Source organism: Pleurodeles waltl, chromosome 3_1, assembly GCF_031143425.1.
Source record: "Pleurodeles waltl isolate 20211129_DDA chromosome 3_1, aPleWal1.hap1.20221129, whole genome shotgun sequence".
In the NCBI taxonomy this organism is placed as follows: domain Eukaryota; kingdom Metazoa; phylum Chordata; class Amphibia; order Caudata; family Salamandridae; genus Pleurodeles; species Pleurodeles waltl.
Window position 1 is genome coordinate 930,553,543 of NC_090440.1, and position 16,891 is coordinate 930,570,433.

The 16,891-nt window shown below is 43.8% G+C and overlaps 1 long non-coding RNA gene across 1 annotated transcript in view; it reads left to right on the forward strand.

Moving 5' to 3' along the window:
* The window catches only part of LOC138283285 (uncharacterized), a 259,821-nt gene extending 244,718 nt beyond the window's left edge, over positions 1–15,103 (forward strand). The window contains exon 3 of the long non-coding RNA XR_011201167.1: positions 14,996–15,103. This is a non-coding gene — a long non-coding RNA (uncharacterized lncRNA). The remainder of the gene's footprint in view (positions 1–14,995) is intronic.
* The last annotated feature ends 1,788 nt before the right edge of the window (positions 15,104–16,891 follow it).

Below are 16,891 nucleotides of genomic sequence, written 5' to 3' on the forward strand. Positions count from 1 at the left end.
ATCCAATTTACCTGTACTTTCTCTCCACACACTCAATTCTCTCTCTGTGGCTTCAGCTTGAATCGATTTCACGCTTTCTATCGTGCCTTCACACATTCCAACATCACCAATCCATCTTGCAGGGCCCGCGACATACATTCGGCTCACCACATTCCTTGCCGTTTCTTTTGCAACCTCGTCAGCAAATGCATTCCCACGACCAACATCATCAGTCACCTTTTTATGTGCGCTACACTTCACAATCGCAACTTGCAACGGTAAAGTAAGTGAATCAAGAAGCTCATTTACCAACTGACCATGCTGTATTTTAGTTCCATGCGAGGTCAGGAACCCACGTTCCTTCCACAAACGCCCAAAACTATGGGCCACACCAAACGCATATTGGGTATCGGTATAGATAGTCACTTTCATTCCTTTTGATACTGTACATGCTCTTGTTAGGGCTATTAACTCAGCTGCTTGGGCTGAATTATGTGGGATACGTGCAGCTTCAACAATCGTACACAAAGTTGTCACAGCATACGCCGCAGTCGTGTCACCATTCGGGAGCTTAAAGCATGAACCATCCACCCACAAAGTACCATCACTCTTTGCAATGGGAGTGTCCAGAAGGTCTATTCTCCCTTTCGTTTCCTCTTCTGTTCTATGGAGACAATCATGTTGTTCAGAAGTATCTAACTCCGTCACAATTGGCAATAACGTAGCTGGGTTAAGTGTAGTGCATCTTTTTATATGTACATGGCTTGCTAACAATGTCAACTCGTAACCTGACAATCGAGCACTAGTTAAATGCTGTGTCTTGGTTCTGTTTAACAACGTGTCCACTGCATGTGGAACCATTACGACTAATGTGTTATTCATCACTAAACCAGCAGACTGTCGGATAGAAACAGCAGCTGCCGCTGCCGCTCTTAAGCAGCTCGGTAGTGCCTTAGCTACTGGGTCTAAGGTTGAAGAGAAATAGGCGCATGGACGCTCCCTGTCTCCAAACTGTTGTGTCAAAACTGCTAACGCACAACCTTCTTTCTCATGGACATACAATGTAAAAGGCTTGCTGTAGTTGGGGGTACCCAACACAGGAGCTGAACATAATGCATCACGTAATTCGACAAAACTTTTCTGACAATCTTCAGACCATGGGACGGGATTTGGTATATCTTTACAAGTTAATGCCACCAAGGGTTTGGCTATTAACGAAAAATTAGGTATCCATTGTCTGCAATATGATGTAATACCCAAGAAAGCACGCACTTCTCTTTGTGTTCTTGGCACACTTATTGCTGCAACAGCCCTGATTCTCTCTGGGGTCAGTTGCCTTCCCTCCTTCGAAAAGAGATGACCTAAATAGGTCACTTCTTTTTGACAATACTGTAACTTTGAAAGGGACACTTTGTGGTGTAAGTCAGACAAATGACGCAATAATGACAATGTTGCTTCTTTGCAGATCTCCTTAGTATCTGCGGCAACTAGCAAATCATCGACATATTGAATGAGAGTGGCGCCATCAGGTAACATAAGAGTGTCAAGTTGTGCTTTCAAAGCCTGACTATAGATAGATGGACTTTCACAATAGCCTTGAGGAGCTCTCTTAAATCTGAAGCTTCGTCCTCCCAAATTGAAGCCAAAAATGTCCCTGCTCTCTTCTGCAATAGGGATGCTGAAGAAAGCATTCTTCAGGTCTATTACTGAGAACCAAGTGGCTGAAGCTGGAATCATTGTCAACAATGCAGTGATATCGGGGACGACTGGAAACTGTGGCACAACTATTTTGTTCACCTCTCTAAGATCAATTACAAACCTGTAAACAGGTGGCTGAGTAGGGTCAGTATGCTTCAAGACAGGCAAAACAGGACTATTGCAAACGTTGCCTCTTGTCTCTTCAATTACATCCTTCTCAATCAGATCACGAATAATTGCCATCAACGCTTTTTCCCCTTCACTAGAGATCTTGTATTGGGGAATACGTGGCATTTTAACATTGGCTTTTAATGTTATCACATATGGCTGAATTTCCAAAAGACCTACATCATTAGGTCCAGTAGCCCAAAGAGTATTAGGAAGAGACGAAAATTCTGATGGAAATCTGTCCTTTGACAAATACATTGGTGAAACCACTTTCTTACCCAATGTGAGTTGCACTCCAGAAGGAGAGCAATACAATGTCGCATACAATCTCTTTAACAGATCTAGTCCTAATAAGTTCTCGCCACAACCTGTCGTCAAAATAAGGGGTGTTTCAAATGAACAAGGTCCAACAGAAAGAGATATAGGGTTAGAAATCGGATTTCTAACTGGGGCGCCGGAAAAACCTACTGATACATTTGTTTCGCCAGACAAAGGTGCGCCAGGGAGTTTTGAGTGCATAATAGAACTCTTGGTAGCACCAGTATCCAACAGAAAAGGTTCTGACACACCTGATGCAATCACCTTAACATAAGGCCCACTCTGATCTACTGGAACTGAAACAACTCCCTCTCTTTGTCTATGGCTGTCCTAGCAATCATTACTGTCCAAATGCTCACCCTCTGTATAGTAATCATCAGTATAGTACTGAGCCGTCCTACCAGATGCATTAACCTGTTGATCAAATCTGTTCATTGAGTTTTGAGGGAGGAATGGGCGCGCGCTCTGGGGAACATATCCACGTCCTCTTCCTCTAGGTGCTTGTGGAACACCTCGACCTCTTAAACCAGAAGTGCCATTTGCGCGCTGTAGCAAAGCAGGGCAACTATACTTGAAATGACCCTCTTCCTTGCAATATGAACACTGATTGGGACCTACTGGGATACGTGGTTGAGCATACTCAGCTCTTTGCGAGTTTCTCTGAAACGGTTGGGGCTGATAGTTATTCTGATAGTTGTTCTGTGCACCACTATTCTGACCACCACGTGGCGGGTACGCTTGTTGTAACAGAACCTTCGTTTTCAAATCTTTTGTTTTCTTCTCTACTCTATCTCTCTCATCTTTATCTCTATTTTCGTAGTACTGTGCAGTGGCCAAAATCTGTGCCGAAGAGGAAACTGCCCAAGAACTTTCTGAGTCTTTTAACTTTTTACACAACTCAGGAAGCAGATTATGCACAAATTTATCGACGAACAAACGTTGACCTCCTTCCGTGCTCATATCTTGACCACTGTGGTCCACAAACGTTTCTTCAAACCTGGTGAAGAAATCTGATACCGTTTCTTCTTTCTTTTGCTTACATGCAGACAATTTATCCCAGTTTACACGCATCGCAGGCATTATAGTTTTCATGTAATCAATAATTCTACCAGGAAGTTCTGTCACTAAAGGCTCAGGTTTAGCACCACCAATTTGTCGGGCATCTGCAGCAGCAATATTAGCCCATGTGTCACCTAATTCTTGAGCATGGTCTGCATGGCGAATCTTTCCCCATAAAGGCTGTGGAACAACATTCCCAAACAACATTTCTATGTCCGCTAAATTCATAATGCAAGACCCCGCAGTCTGTGACAATTCCTTGTAATACCCTGTAGGGTTCTTACGGGGATCAGGCAATGTCTGCTTAAGGGCTAAAACTTCAGCTCGCTTCCATGGAACGTGTACCCATACACGCTGGAAGTGAGGCAGGATAGGTGGATTAGCATTTGGGTCCCCTTCCCTCCACTGTGGGGGAACTTCTCTCATGGGGTACTGTTTCCCTTTCTTTTTAGCAGAAGAATCATATTTAAACAATAACCTGGAAACACCTTCAGTCCTAAACGACAATAACGTCGCAACTGCTTTCTCGACATCTGAACCCACAATCAAACCTGTCGAAAAATCAAACCGTACACGACACAACTTAGGCGGATTGGGCTCCAAACCATTTTCCTCTAAATCCTCAGAAAGGAAAGTACACATTTTCTCAAAAACGTATCTCTGTTTCGGTTCTTCCCACTGATGGAAGACATCCATAACAGACTCTAGTTCATATCTCGCTGGTTCAGTAACCCATTTATGCGCCAAATAATTCAGTGTCTCTTTCTCCATACCATCAGGCAATTGGCTACGCAATTGCTTACGCTCTGTAACTGGGGTCGTAGCTAATGACCCAAAGAGAGGGGATAAAAGACTAGTCACAGTGTTTGTCATTCTCTGACGGATAGAGGGAGAGGTTGACAAATGAACAGGAGGAAAAACAGAATGAGACAAGGCAGAGACAGAAGCAGTATCAGAAACAATACCAGGAGTGGTAGTCGCTATAGTAGTCAAAGTTGTAGAAAGTAAAGGCAGAGCAGATGTCAAAGCCGGTGGCCCTTGAGAAGGCTGCACCGGAGGAATAGGAACCAACTGAAGAATAGCTGGTGGGTGCTGGGGAGGAGCAGGAGGCAATGCAACCACTGGTTGTGCAACTAGAGGTTGCAGAGGTGCCGTTGCATTCTGCGCATAGGGTGGTGGCGAACTTAGCAAATGCGACATTAGGGGATCTTTTTCAGAGTCTTTTGCTGCATCTTGCTGAAGAGGCGACAAAACTGGATAGCATTTATCTACTGTCATTTTATGTCGCCTATGCAACTGCTCATTCAACTGTTCTGCTTCGTTATCTTTAAACTGTATAGCAGCTTGCATAATCGAAATACCTTTTTCTCTCTTATTTTTCTTAGCTAATTTAATTTCCTTTTGCTTGGCTTCTTTACGCCATAAGCGGAAAGAATCAAACATTGCCGGCCGGGCTTTCTTCTTAAAAAGTCTAACTTCGAGGTTATCTAAGATTTCTGTGTCAAAGCTACCATTTTGGGGCCATTTTAAAACACCATATTTTCTGGTGTAACGGATCCATACTTCATTATATGTGATGGGGCCTACTCCGTGCTTCACATATAGTTCATAAGTTGGAGTTCCAATCGGAGGAACCGGACATGAGTCCTCCAACCGGGAGTCCCTTTTACAACCAAGACAAAACAAATTTCCAAGTCTGCTAAGACCAGGCATCTTCGCTCACTAGTCTAGCTTCAAACTTCAAAGGATTATCGTTTACGATAGTCTCGTGAATACACGAGTCCTTCGGCTTTGGTACTTGCAAGTTCCAAATCAAAGTGATCCCGAAGGGATACCAAACCAAATGTCCAACTTAAGGACCAAACCAAGTGTCCAACTAAGGACCAAACCAAGTGTCCAACTAAGGACTGGGAGACGCTCCACTTATACTTAACTGAAAATATCAATGACGTCACCAGAAGACTCGTCTTATCGTTTCGCTCTACCAAACATCAAGGGTCCAAATCAGGGCGATAGCCAGGGCAGCAGTCCTTCGTAGCCGTCGGGAAGCGGGGAACCTCGCAGCAAAGACTTTCGGACCACGTTGACATGCAGGGGTCGATGAAGTGGCGGCCTTCCTCCAGAATTTTCACACGAAGCTCCCTACGGACCTCAGGCTTGGACCGGTACCGCTGGTATCGCCCCACGTTGGGCGCCAACTGAGGTACTGGGTTTTTCAGAACCGGTACTGATCCGGTAACCCAGCGGTGCCAGGGTACACCCAAAGACCTCGGGTACTTTCCTGATTCAGACCACAGAAACTCAGAGTCTTCTAGGTGAAGTCAAAGATCGAATTTATTGGCTGCAGCCAAGTAACAAGCGTCCTAGAAGTACAACAGCACGGTTTGTATGTTCTCAGGAGACTGTGTGTCAATGCAAAATCAGGTTTCCTTATATACAGTTTTTTAAGCTTCAGGCAAACATTCTTGACATTTTGGTTGGTCATTCACATGTTTTCACTACAAAGGAAAAAACAGTGTCATGATGAAACCTCATATTTCATGTCATCCAACCCATAATAAATTACCCGGCAAGGCCTAGTATTTCACATCAGATAAGTGTGGACCCCCAATAAAAACGGGCACCTCCCCCTCGTAAAGTAAGAAGAAGAAAAGAGCAGGTGCAGGTGTGAGCAAGATTAGGCAGGGTGTGTGAGCGATAATAAGGGTTTTATGGCATGGTGTGCCTTGATGCTATCTGATTCGGCCACTGGGAGAGAGACTGACCAAACAGGTTTGGCCTGAGGCAATGGTTCCAGCTTGCCCAGGTCAGAGAAAAGTCAATCAAGGTGTACGTGTCCTTGGAATCAAATCCGACTGTATTATAAGCCTATGTGAGGGCAACTTTTAAAATGGCTGTCGTGTATAAAATGGGAGCCACGAGTGCAGGATGAAAATGGCGATTTCGAGGTGAAAACGCTGCTGGAATTGAGCGAAAATGCTCATGCTTAGTGTACTAGTCATTATCGGTCTTTTGATACTAAAATCGTACTGCTGTGGCAAAGCAGATTACATGGGTCCAGAATTTTTAGAACCACACAATTCAGCAGTAACTTTTTAGCAGATGCAACTGGCCACAGTGGGAAAAGCCATGATTTCAGTCACTGAATTCTACATGCAGATTCTGTCTAGATTATGACAGCATGCTAGAGGGGGCAGATACCAGGCTGTGGGTTATTAACTGCTTCATTTCAAGGACAGTTAGAGTTGCACCCCACCCACAAAACCTCTTCATATGGTAATCTGCCTATTCCTCATCTTGGATGAAAGTTCAGATAACATGAAATCCACACCATAGATTCTCATTTAGCGCGATACCACAACCCAATAATAGTGTTGTTGCAAAGGATAATACACCTGGTATTACTTCATATTTATCTAGGATTGCCACATCACTTTGAAAAAAATACTGGCCACTTGTTTTTGTTTTGCTGTTATAGCCAAGAGCTGGCAGGTGGAAAATATGTTGGGTAAAATGGTCACGATTATTTTGTAACATGGCAATTATCCCCATGGTTCCTGTAATAATCATTCTGAAACTATTAAGTCAGTTGTCAAGTTTTTTTTTTTACTGATTTCTTTAAGTGTTTGTTTTCAAGTGCATATTTACAAAGAGAGAAAATGCCATATTGTATTGATGTTGCTAATATTTTTTACCATCTTGGACATAAAAATACAAGCTAGTAAAAAACGAACAGGTGCACTCTTATTTAAGAATAATTTGTAGAAGAAGTATTTACAAGAGTTATTACACTTGGCGAGGAGCTTTTCTGAGGTGCTAACAGAAACTATTTTCCTTGTGCTGTATGCACATCAACAGCCCTGCTTTTTTAAGCCAAATACATAATCCTCTATTTCATTGTAAATCAGTGAGGAAATTAATTTCCCTCCTATATTTCTGTAAGATTCCCTCTTCTCTTTCTTAAATATTGACATGTACCTATGTTGTAATATGGCTTTTCGACGCATTAGTTCAATAACACATTACTTCAGAACAATGCTATGCTGTCCCAAAAAGACAGTACTAAGAGAAAAGCCAAGAGGTATGCCGTTATTTGGACTTAAGAGTATCTTTATAAACCCACTGCAAGTAAAGCAAAACTGACCGACTTCCTGGGAACTTCTATGAGAATGCATGTTGTCTCCCATCAGTAGAAACACTGTGACCGCTGACATGATGTGGGCCAGTAGCACTTTGAAATAGCATTGCTGCTTCTTAAGTATTTACAGGCACCCAATGTACCAGGCCATTCCCATCTTCGCTAAACCACCAATCCTTTGTTCCTTGATAGCACTGACGAGCAGCCTCCGGTTGCCATAGTCACTACACAAGCATCTAAACTAGTGATGTTCTCTTTTCCATTCCCTGGCTTCCCCCTTTCCTTTATCCTAATTAGTATGTATGTTCCCCCTAAGTGCTTCGAAGCAGTCTCAGACATTAGCATCAATGCTATATGATCAACCAGCCTACCACAATATAATTAATCCCCTCTCCCTTTTTATCCTCTATTTCCTATTGTTTTTGCTCATATCACTGTAAAGCAGCTTTAGAGTTCCATAAGGCCTATACAAGGGAAAAACAGGGATGGAATGGTGAGGTCCAGGCTGGGCACGGTTATTGCAGCTTATTTTTCCTGTGCTATACAACCATCCTGTACCGTGGGTTATGCATATTCTCCAGGTTACACAAATCACCTTCTGCCCTGTACAAACTTTTAAATCCTACCTTTGCTGTATCTATGGAGTCAATTATGCATGTCATTTTGGGGTGTTTGTAAGACCAATTTAGTCCTTGATACCATGACATTAGTAAATTGCCTCAAAGGTGACGATTGCATATAGCTAACATTAATGAAAATCCACCATTGTTTTCAGATTTCAAGCCAGTTCTTTGGAGTGGCAAACACTGCTGGTTTTGGTAGATCGTGTGCTGTATTTGCTTGCTTAGTGAGCTGTTGCATCACTTTGGCGTGCGGAGCCTTAATTACAATGCATAGAGACCGTTCATTGCTGCATGCACAGGAAAACAAATAGGGGGTACATTGCCTGGCACTAGAATCATTTTCAAGAGCCCACTGAATGATCATCTCTTGGCCAACCACCTGTTATGTCTGTTTTCTGATTCGGTCAACTCTCTTCACTATCTGTGCCAAAATCCTATCTATTTGCCTCAAGCTGTTCTCCTTCCTAGATTAACTATTAGCTTCTCTTGAAAAATGCATGTTCATCTTCACCTCCACTCTGAGATCCTCATTCCAAGCTGCACAGTACTGGGGAACAGCAAAATTGCATGAGAATTTACTGTCATTGTGCTGTAAATCCACCACGCTACCATTCAGTTACAAGCTAAGGCTCGTGTAATAGGGAATTACCATGCGGGACAATGTATCAGTCATAAAATCACACAGAATTCCCAATTCTGTGGAGTTTCTTAAAGCATACATTTACTGCCTGGTCTGAGCAGGTAATAAATGGATGTGTGGACCAATGGGTGGGGTGGGAACTAGCAAGTGCTAAGGGGGAATATGGGAGATCTGGCAGGTCCTGCCAAAAAAGGGAGATGAGCTTTGGGTACCACTGCAGCCTAATCCTCATGCGTTTTTACCGTGCAGAATGAAGGTACTGTAAAATCCGGTCTGGTTCTCCCACACCTTGAAGAAGGATGTGGAATAAACGCCCCCATTGAATAAGGTGGCGCTGATTTCCGTGAGTAATTCCGCTCTGCCCGACTAGCAATAAAGGCCATAGACTTCTTTCGCAGGCTTTTGTTACCCCTCTCCCCCCACCCACTGTAAGTGTACGTTTTCACTTCACTGCGCTCTCCCACCTAAAACTGCATTTCCCTCACGATAAGTATTACTTCATCTCTCTGGGGCGCGGAATGTATTTGGATCACTTTCAAATCATGTATTAGGCAGAAGTTCTCCTCGCCGTGCCCCTCCAACAATGTATTATCTCACTCATTATTGCTTTCCTCCCTCTCGGGAGATCATTCTTCACCTCTTTCTATGGAACTCCGCTGCCTCCTCTCTCTGGAGCAACTCTGTGCTTTAGAAACACCTCTCATGTAATTCTAGAGTTATTTTCGTGTTTCTTATGCTTTATGAACAATCATGTTCTTCTAATAAATATTAGTAGTAGTAGTAGTAGCAATAAGAAGAAAAATAACAAGAATAATGATGATAATAATAGGAGTAGTCATAGTAGTAGAAGTTTAGTAATAGTGGAAGCAGATGTGGAGTAGTAATAATAATACTAATAATAATAATAATAATAATTATTATTATTATTATTATTATTATTATCTGGGTTCCTCAGCACTCTTCTCCAAACTGACACATCCCATGGCACAGTGGGTGGCTGGCAGTGCTTAACTTGTTAAAGAAACAATTTCAGAAGCCCAGTTTTCCGAGTATCTCCCCTGGAGAGCTGCTGAATGCAGGAGTTTCCAAATACCAACACTGCCTGGTTGTCTTCCACCTCGTACCTCTTCCTTCCATCGCCTCACTTTTTCTGTCTCTTCATCTCACTCCAACAGGTTCCTTCATCTCCACTTTCTCGCAGGCTCGCCGGTTTCCTCTCTTTCTCCTGCACCGCTCCCTTTCTCGCTCTTGCTCTGGGTTAAAGCCTGATGATGAAAAGTTAACTCTGATCGCTGAAAGTGAGGGACCGCGCACCGGCCTAGTCTCCTTGGGGCAGGGGACTCAGCTCACAGCATGGTCTCTTTGGCCAGGACACGGCACACAGCCTTTCATCTTTCAGAGGAACACAGCACACCGCCTGGTCTCTTTAGGAGGGACACAGCACACCGCCTGGTTTCTTTAGGAGGGACACAGCACAGAGCCTGGTCTCTTCAGAAGGGACACAGCACACACCCTGGTCTCCCCAGAAGACACACAGCAAACAGCTTGGATCCACCCAAAGGGACACAGCACCCAGCTTAGTCTCTTCAGAAGGGGCACAGCACACCACCTGGTTTCTTCAGAAGGGACACAGCATACAGCCTGGTCTCTTTGGGAGGGACCCACTGCACAGTAAGATCTTGCTGGGAGGACACAGGGCATAGCCTGGACTCTTCAGAAGGGACACATCCTTATTTCTTCGGAAGGGACACAGGGCACTGCCTGGTTTCTTTAGGAGGGACACAGCACACCACCTGTTTTTTTCAGAAGGGACACAGCCTGGTCTCTTCAGAAGAGACACGGCACACCATCTGGCTTCTTCAGAAGGGACACAACACACCACCTGGTTTCTTCAGAAGGCACACAGCACACAGCCTGGTCTTTTTAGGACGGACAGACACACTGCACAGTGTGTTCTGGCTGGGAGGACACAGCACGCACCCTGGTCTCATTGGGAAGGACACTGTCAGTTCTCTTAGAGGGGAACACAACACACCGGCATGTGAAGCCCAGCTTCTGGCCACTTTGGCGCTGCACAGTCCATAGATGAGTGTGTCCTCTGTCAGGGGTAAAGCAGACAAAGGCTCCAGTCTCCTACAGTGTGCGCTTTTTTGGGATCACAGGCTCTGTCTGTAGGAGAAGCGCACAGCAAGCACACTGTGGTCTGTTTTTCGAAGGGTACAGCACTCTTCCCGCTCTGCCACGAGAGGCCACGTTGTGATCTCATTGGAAGAGTCAGAGATACTCCTCGGCACACAGCATTGCAGCACATATGCTAACAGAACTCTTCACTTGCTGGAGTCCTAGCTGGTCTTTCATTTCAAGCAAAAAAAATTCTCAGAACTCTTGTTTCATATGCTCTGGACTGGCTGCTGGAGCGTCCTCACAGCGCCCACTAGCGGCCGCCATGGTGAACTCTCATCATTGCCTGCTAAATCGTGTCAGCACTCTGCACTAACTGCCGGCAGTAAAGTTGTGTGTCTGTGTGTGAATGAGATTGGGGGTTGGGGGAAGAAGCTGCAACGAGACCCCTCGAGTGCGCCTTGTGCTATAAGCAGAAAGCAAAGAGCACCAAGCAACCCCAAGAGATAATGCAACAACGCAAATCTGTTGCGTGATCGCGCGCATCTAAAAACGCAACACGCTTTTTTTTGGGGGGGGCACACTAAAAAAAGAAATCCATCAATGTCTGGTGCGCACCACAAAGGCCAGCATCTGTGGGTTGGAAGCATGTGCACACGGGAGGGAAAGGTTCATTTTGTAGCACGAAGTCTGCTGTGATCATGGCAGATTGTGTCAATATGCATGCTGTTGCGCTGCTACACACCACACGTTGGCCGGGGCCTGGTGTTTTCTTGTCTGAGCTCAGGTGGGACCACCCCGCCGTCCTTAGGCCGTGCTCCTCTTTCCTACATGTAGCGACAGTGCGAATTGGAAACACACCGAAAGCGTTGTTTCGAAATCTGCAATAGTTCGGAGCAGTTAAACTGCGTTGTGAACAGAGCGGCTTGAAAACATTGTCTGTTTGTCTGTTCTCCTGTTCAGGGAGTCGGGGTCTGCGCTATTTGCGTCGATATGCTTTGTCTTATTTTTTCCATTTTTGTATAGTGTGAGGTATATGTGTTTTGTGGATGTTATGTAGATCGGAATTTACTTGAGTGTGGGAATGTGTGTGTGTTATGTCCATATATGTTGCTTGGGTTGGGGCGCTCGTATTTGGGCGCGTGTATGTGCAGTCGGTGTGTATTTAAAAACAATGTGCCTTTTCCACATCGGGCTAAGTGTTGTCGTGCGGACCTTGGAATGCGTGTTTATGTCCGTTCTGTGCTTTTTGTGTAAGTGAAAGTTATGTTTATATTTAATAGTGAGTTGTCTGCTCGATGTAGCATTTGTTCTTGTGTGTCGGTCCAGGCTACTCGAATGTATTTATTTGTTTAATGTGTTACAGATGTGTGAATGTATAGTTCTGTGCCAGTTTTCCTTTTGTACGTATGCCAAGGTACACGTTAAAGTGCCGGTGCGCGTTGTGTGTGCTGCAATGCGTGTGATATTGAATAGTATATGCTGTACATGTGGTACGTTTGTGCTTGAGTGTTATGCGGCACCCGCAGTACAGCGGCAAGAGCGAGCGTGGGCACATCGGCGTGAAATACGGCATTCTGTTTATTAACGGTGAATCATTGTAGGGGACGAGGTGCTCCCTTAGCGACTCTCTAGCTGCTGATCACTTCCCTTGGAAATCACGCACATCGGTGTTTATTATTATTATTATTATTATAGATAATAATACTAATCATAACGTGCTTGTTATTACTGATACAATTACCACCACCGTAATTATTACTCTATTATCATTATAGTAATAATAGTACTATTACAGATATACAACCACAACCTTTATTATTATTAAAAGCACTGCCACCGTTGTTATTAATGCTATTATTTAGCCCAGTTGCTACTGTTGTTATTTTCTGTTCAGCATTACAAATAGTATTTTTATTTTAAATATCATCATGAAAACATAATTATTAAGCTTCATTGTCCGCTTCCATTATGTCTTTTCGTGTACTAATCGTAGTTATCGAATAATACGAACAATAGTACACACAACACGCTGAAGATGTCTTGCAGTTATATTTTCAGGAATTAGAGTCGAGTCCTTTCGTGACTTTATTCTTAGCGCTAACGTCCTATCTGCTCAGCTGATTACCGCTGCTGCAGCTCGGAGTTGCCGGCGGTAATACTGCGGTGTTTTTAGCGCGGGAGATTCCGCGTGCTGCAGCCGCGTTTCCTTCAGACTTTTCTGAGATTGTCAAAGCCCACGAGGCCGGTGAGAGTGCGCAGCGGCAGATACAGGTACATCCGGGCAGGCGACGCGACCCCACTTGTCCTCCTCAGCAGCTGACGGTGGCGCATGTGCGCTCAGTTCTTGACCCGGGCCCGGATGCGCAAACCCGGGGTGGACACGTAGGGGCACCTGTCCGAGCACATCAGATGGCCCCGCCCTCCGCCAGTAGAATACGGGGAGGTCCCCTGGCACTTCCATTTCTCACAGACATGCATAGGACTTTGTTCTGACCTGGAGGGTGACAGCCGTCACCCCATCCCCCGCGGTGGCTGAAGGGGTCTACATGGCTCCCTTGAGGCACGTGGCAACTCTTCCCAATTGTATCCTTTCATGAACGGAGTCTGTATCACTACCTGCTCCATGACCAGTGCTTAATTTGACCTGTGGTTTCCGATGCGGGGTACCGGCAGTTATTTTTGAGGGCCGGCACTTATTTTTCTGCCTCAAGCATTTACTGCGAGTAAAAGACACATATGGGAAAGACGGAGAAAGAGAAAAACGAGAAAGCATCACAAAGGGAGAAAGCAGAAAGCTGCAAGAGTGAGCTGAAGAGGCAAGCAGTGGCTGTAGGTGGATTAAAAAGCCCCAAAATGATTTCAGGATTACGCTGCCTCAGTAATCCTTGCTCCCACATTTAGTTGCAGCAACCACCTGTTTCAGAGGAGAGCTTTGGGCACCGGCACATTTTGTTTACAAATTAAGCACTGTCCATGACAGGGTGCAGGGGTGTCTGTAGCTCACCTGCATCCTCAAAAGACCTACAGCAAACAGATATACCACAAACATTTTCCATACCAGGCCGCATGGGTGTGAGACATGCTGCACCAGCTATGACAAGCCCACCAGTTCAAAGTCAACCAAGTAAGCAAGTCATCTGCAGCAGCCCCAGCTTTAGGGTGGTGTGGCCAGTGTAGCCACACCTCGAGCTAAACTCGGGGGCACTGTGTTTAGCAATAACTTCTGAGTTTAAAAGCACTAAGGCCCATATTTATACTTATTTAGTGCCCCATTTGTGCTGCTTTTTGACGCAAAAGCAGCGCAAACTTGCAAAATACAATTGTATGTTGTACGCTTGCGCAGCTTTTGCGTCAAAAAATGATGCAAACGCGGCGCAAAGAAAGTATAAATATGGGCCTTAGTGCAGTTCCTTTTGTGTCCAATAGTTTTCAGGTAACAATAAAAATGTGATAACTGGTGATTAATATCCCTACAGGAAAGAGATCAGAGTTTTTTCTAGTGACAGTTTTGACTCATGAAGTTGCGCAGGGGGTTAATATGCCTTCTTAAAGGAACCTGGATCATGCAGATCACAGAACTGTATTTTATGTGGATAGCTCAGTGGATAACTGCCTTTGTCACAAAGATCCTAGTTTTACTTGCAAGACATAAGTTACAATCCTAATATAGCACAGTGAGCTATGACCTGTCATCAAATACATGTATGCAAACTTGATGGTGTGGGTTGGAACGTTATGATTTTTCCCCCAGTCTTTCATTATCCTAATGTTGTTAAAAATGGTTAGTTTGGGTTGAAATACATTCTTATTAGTAAAGCCAACCCAAAACGTTGTGGTACATCTAAATCCAGAGTCTGTGCTTCACTAGACCAACCACGCTTGTTATATACTGCCTGCTAGTATAGATGACATGTGACTCCTACACCTTTTAATCCTCTTGGTCTTTTGCAGCATTTCCTATAGACTAATTTACACATGTATGATTCATTGTCTCTTTATAATGTGTGTAATATAAAGTTCTCTGACACTCAACACTGGTATGAACAGCACTATATAGCAAATCACATGTATGTGAGGGGAATATGGAGAATATGTGCGCTGTTGGAAGTGGTAGTGAGGGAACCTGTGGAGAAAAAGGTCCCACAGGGTTTGTGGGGGGCACAAAAAATGATTGTCACACTTGGCGATATCAGCGCTAAAGCCAGCCTTGATCTGCAGGGAAGTAAGCAATATGTTTTTTTTCCACAGAAAAATATGTGCCACCTACCTGGACTCTTACTACTCATAAACAGTGCGTGGGAGCTTCTGCTGGGAGTCCCCAGTCAACACAACATCTGAATGAGGATCGTTTCAAACATTTCAGTGAGTGTAAGGCTGTAAATGTATTCTCCTAAAAGAAGTTTAGTAAATATTGAATTAAAAAAAATTGTTTCAATACCTGTGAAAGTTTATAGTTCATGAAATTACTACACATTTGTTAAGTTAAATGATTTTTGCCAGTTTTTGCCTGCATACAAAATTAAATGGAAGAAAATGCGCCAAAATTCGAATTTTCAATAAATTAAGTTACAAAATGTGTCTGACAATAGAGAAAAATGTAAACGTAAAAAAAATCTGCTAATTTATTTTTGACAAAATGGGCTGTCTTTTGTTATAAAAATGATTAAGTAGAGCTGATTTAATGGAGGTTACATAATCTGAAATTGGAGAAATATTTTATGTACTTCTGTGTTCACGTGAAGGAAGTATTTGTAACAATTTTCAAGATATTCACGTGTAAATCCTTTGATCTACATGTACAATGCCACCAGTGATTACCATGCATCATGTTTTACAGAGCCAACAAGTGCAATGAAAATATATAAATTGGTAATATTCCTTATAATAGACACATGCAATACCCAAAGTAACCTACACATGCAACACTGGACATGATTGCTATCCCACTTCACCATCAATATGTCTCTTCCCTGCCCCATTCATCTTTCTCTCATTGCCCCAACTTTACAAATACCCACTCCAACCAGACAAGACCTTCACAGGCCCCTACCAATACCAAACCTGCCTCCCTGATCAAGGAATTCAAAACACAAACATGGTATACTGTAGGGATCAATAGGATTACAATTTCCAACCCCAGTGAAATGATTCAATCTATCACTAAGTCATAAGATTAAATCAAATCCAAAGAATGTATTCAGTTATTCTATGGTTGTCCTTGCAGTGTTTCCACTCTGAATTCAAATCCTTGGGGTATCAATAAAAATACATAAACATAAATAAGTCCATCACCAATCACAAACCAGTAAATCAAATGTTGAATACTCCACAAGCAGTCTCTTTTCTCCCTTATATTACATAAAGGAATGGCTGTCTTCTTCAACAATGTGCAATCCACGCAGAGGAAGCTATACAGAAAATAATCACATTAATGGGCAGTGATGCCCTCTCTTTGTTTCTAAAGTCCGTATGATGTCATTGTTTTTAAGGTAACTCCTCCTTTGTATAGTGTCACAATAATTTGATTTACTGTTTTGTGATTGGTGATGGGTCCAGGCCCAGCTCCAACACTCTTCGAACAGGAACTCTTTGACCACTCCTGAAGAAACATTCATTGGATCTCTACCTTATTCGCAAATTAAGAGCTCATGGTATCTTTTGCCAGGTCCTCCAAGATGCTAGAACAGTTGGTTTTCTATTGATTACAACTTTTCCTCTAAACAACAACTGCAAAGTTTGCAAATACTGGTCCGACTGAGGCACAACACATAGACTACCCATATGAGAATCCGTAGGTTTAGTAGCATTGAATACCATGCTAGCCTACACCACAGTAATAGCTGTGCTGTGAGCCCCTTTCATGAGGACCACAGTGCTAGCCCACACAAGACCCACACACGAACTGCTAGTCCAAGTAGTCTCTGGACCATGATAGTAGTCCACTCCAGATCCAAGCAAGAGCTGTAAGCACCTGTGGACTCAGAAGTACAGTTCTATCCCAATCCAGGTGCATGCATGATCTGCTAGCCTCAGTGGACCTAGAAGCACAGTGCTATCCCACTCCAGGTACGTGCATGAGCTGCTAGCTCCAGTGGACCCAGAAGCACAGTGCTATCCCACTCCAGGGCCATGTAAGGGCTGCTA